Consider the following 3,951-nt stretch of genomic DNA (forward strand, 5'->3'; position numbering starts at 1 on the left):
AAGATGTTTGATGACCATTTTTTGTGATTTAATTGAAAAAAGGATTGACGTATTCATGGATGACTTTTCAGTGTTTGGAACTTCATTTGACTCATGTTTAGAACATTTATCCAATGTTCTTAAGCGCTGTGAAGAAACAAATTTAATCCGTGATTGGGAAACATGCCAATTTATGGTAGCAGGAGGAATTGTATTAGGACATCAAAAATGAAAAAATGGTATGGAAGTAGATCCTGATAAAATTCAAGTGATCGTAAAAAAATTCAAGTGATCGTAAATTTACCTTATCCAACAAATGTAAGGGAAATTAGGAGTTTTTTAGGACATGCTGGATTCTACATGCGATATATTGAAGACTTCTTAAAGATTGCTAAGCTGTTTTGTCATTTACTGGAGAAAGTTGCAATTTTTAATTTTGATGAGGAATGCCTAAAAGCTTTCAAGTCATTAAAAGAGAAACTAATCACTCCACCAATTATAGTTTCACCAAACTGGAAAAAACCTTTTAAATTAATTTGTGATGCTAGCGATTGTGCTATTGGAGCTGTTTTAGGACAAAGATATGATAAAATTTTCAAAATAATTTACTATGCTGGTAAAACTCTTAATGAAACTCAAATTAATTATACAACAACTGAAAAAAGAGTTATTAGCAATAGTATATGCTTTTGATAAATTTAGATCATATATAATTGAAATCTTATAAGATGGATTCTTTTGTAAGAATTTGATTTTGTAATAGTAGATCACAAAGGGATTGAAAATCAAATTGCTGCTCATTTTTCCAGGCTTAAATTAGAAAAACCACTCTGTTTTGAAAATGAATTTAATGAACATTTTCTAAATGAAAATTTATTCACTATTAATGAGTGGTGTGTTCCGTGATATGCCTACATTGTGAACTTTTTTGTTAGTGATATTATACCCTATAGAATGGCATACCAATAGAAGAGGAAAGTTATTTCTGAAGCTAAGAAATATTTTTTGGATGACCCATTTTTATATAAATAAAAAAAGGATCAGATTTTTCGAAGACGTGTACCATTAGAAGAAACTTATGAGATTATCCAAAAATGTCATAATTCTGATTTTGGAGAACATTTTGGTATTCATAAAACAACATACAAAATTTTACAATCTGGATTTTATTGGCCTACAATTTCTAGAGATGTTAATGCTTATATCAAAACTTGTGATAAATGTCAAAGAGTATGCAATATTTCTAGAAGAAATGAGATGCCCCTCAATTAGTTGAAATATTTGAATTTGAGAATTAGATTTCATGGGAATATTTATACCATCTTTCAGAAATTTATATATTATGTTAGCAGTGGACTATGTATCCAAATGGATAAAAGCTGTTGCTTTACCTCGATGTCATACTCAAAGTGTTGCAAAATTTATGAAAATGAATATATTTCGTAGATTTGGGATGCCACGAGTTATCATTACTGATGGGGGAAGTCATTTCAAAAATTCCATAACGAAGAAATTATTAAAGAAATATCATATAAATCATAGGATTACTACTTCTTATCATCCTCAAACAAGTGATTCGGATGAATTATCCAATCGGGAAATTAACAGAATTATGGAAAAATCTGTGAATCCAATAAAAATGGATTGGTCAATCAAACGGTCAGTCAAACTTGACTATGCTTTGTGGGCTTATAGGATTGCATAACGAACTCCTATCGGAATGTCCCCATAGAGGCTAATATTTGGAAAAGTTTATCACTTACCAGTTGAACTTGAGCATAAGTCATTATTGGGCGATTAAAGAGTTCAATTATAATTTGAAAGATGTTGGTGAGAAAATATTGTTGCAATTAAATGAGCTTGAAGAGATAAGGAATGAATCTTATGAAAGTGCCAAAATTTATAAAGAAAAGATGAAGATGTGGCATGATCGAAGGATTCTTACTAAAACTTTTCAGACAGGGCAACAAGTTTTGCTTTATAATTCAAGGTTAAGATTATTTCTAAGCAAACTTAAGTCCAGGTGGATGATACCATTTATTGTTATTAAAGTTTATCCTTATGGAGCTGTGGATATTAAAAATCCTAAGTTTGAGAAAATATTTAAAGTTAATGTACATAGACTGAAACCTTATTTTGTTGGGGATCAGCATAAGTTTAAAGACGGAATAATGTTGGGTCAACCAGAGTAAGCACTGGTTACGTCGGGCTGATGACGTAAAACTAAGCGCTTTGTGGGAGGCAACCCATAGTTATCAGTGTGTTTTTAATTTGATTGTTGTTTTATGTGTGATTAAGAAAATTTGGGGTAGCATTTTTTAGACTATTATGTGTTAGTATTGATTTTAAGATTTTATTTAGTGACTTAGACATGTTAGAATATGAATTTGAACGTTAAGTTGACTAGTGCAAAAATGTGCACTGACGCTTAAGCGACAAATCCGGTGCTTAAGCGCAACAGTTAAAAAAACATGTGCAAAATTAATATTCTAGAAGGGAAAACTACCTAGAAGTTAGTAAAAATGTTCCAAGGCAGTTTCTAAACTTGTCTAGGAGTTATTGGAAGGATTGAAGCCTACAAATAGAATGGTTTAGTGAAGGAATTTCACCCTAGATCATTTCTAGCCCTAAAGGCTAAGAAAGAAATAGATTTTAAGATGATGTCTTCATGGGAGATGGATTTGAAGGAGACTTCATGGGAGATGGATTTGAAGAAGAAGGAGGAGAACATGTGGAAGAAATTAATTAGTCAAAGTGCGAAAGAGATGTATAACAATTTCTTAGTCGTTAGTATTGAAGGGATATCAGAGAAGATCAACAAAATTGAAAATACCATGTCTGTATTGGAGACTAAGGTATTGGAGATTCATGCACATCTTGAGCATTATGAATGGAAATTGAAAATGAAATTTAGCCACACTAGTTATATAAAGGAAGCAGATAAGGAGATGTTTCTTAAGAAAAAGTGGATTGAAGAAGATTGCATCAGAGCACGTCACCACCGTCTGTTTTATCAACTTTATAATATAGTTGCCCTAGGAGAGACTAATGAAAGACCTAAATTTATTCCTTCTAATGGAGAATGGAATTAAGTTCTATGTTTAAAGTTATGTTTTTCTGTGTTTAATTTTCTTGTCTTTAAGTGTTTTAGTGTTTAAGACTTGCTTTAGTGTTTGTGTTACTTAGGTGTTTAACTGTGAAAAATTTATAAGTGTTTGTATTTAGGAAAATTTTCTCATCCAAGACTATTTGGAATGAGAACTAGGTGTTTAAATGTATTTGTACTCGTTTGTAAATTAATATACTTTTGTTTGTGTGAAATTTTTTGTTATTTTAGCCTCGAATTGAAATTGTTTTTAAAAAGAATTTCGAGATAAAGGAGAGTTACAGGATGTTGAAAATAGTCATGTAAGTGCTATGAGACCATCTAAGGGTGGTTTACTTATGCAAATAATGCATTTTACTTTAATTTAAAATATTTAAAAATCGTGCGCTAGTGTCTAAGCGCTAAATCTCACGCTTAAGTGCGAGAAAACAGGAGAGGCAGGCGCCTAAGCGCCACTTACCCGTGCTTAGGCGTCGGTTCACGAAAACCGGGTTACAAACAGTTAAAAGTGAAAATTTGAGCCAAAAATTGCCATTTTTATCCTCCCGTCACCTTTGACCTTTCAAAAATGCAATTTTGGAGAGCTAGGGCACACCATTAAGTGGAAATTTCTTGGTGTAATCAAGAAAAATTTGCTAGATTCATATTTCTTAAGGTAAGAGCTTTACTTCTATGCAAAAATTTTGGATTTTCACCATGTATTTTGAGTACATTTGAAAGAATGCAAAATTCAGTATTCATGGTGAAAAATGAGGAAAAATCTATGAAAATTGCATAGGAAGTGTAGTTTAAGCATTTAAAAGTTTAGTTTAGTTGTTTAGACATGATTTTTGAAGTTATTGTTGGAATTTATCAAATTGGTAGAA

Source organism: Phalaenopsis equestris, unplaced genomic scaffold (genome assembly GCF_001263595.1).
Source record: "Phalaenopsis equestris unplaced genomic scaffold, ASM126359v1 Scaffold201541, whole genome shotgun sequence".
Taxonomy (NCBI): domain Eukaryota; kingdom Viridiplantae; phylum Streptophyta; class Magnoliopsida; order Asparagales; family Orchidaceae; genus Phalaenopsis; species Phalaenopsis equestris.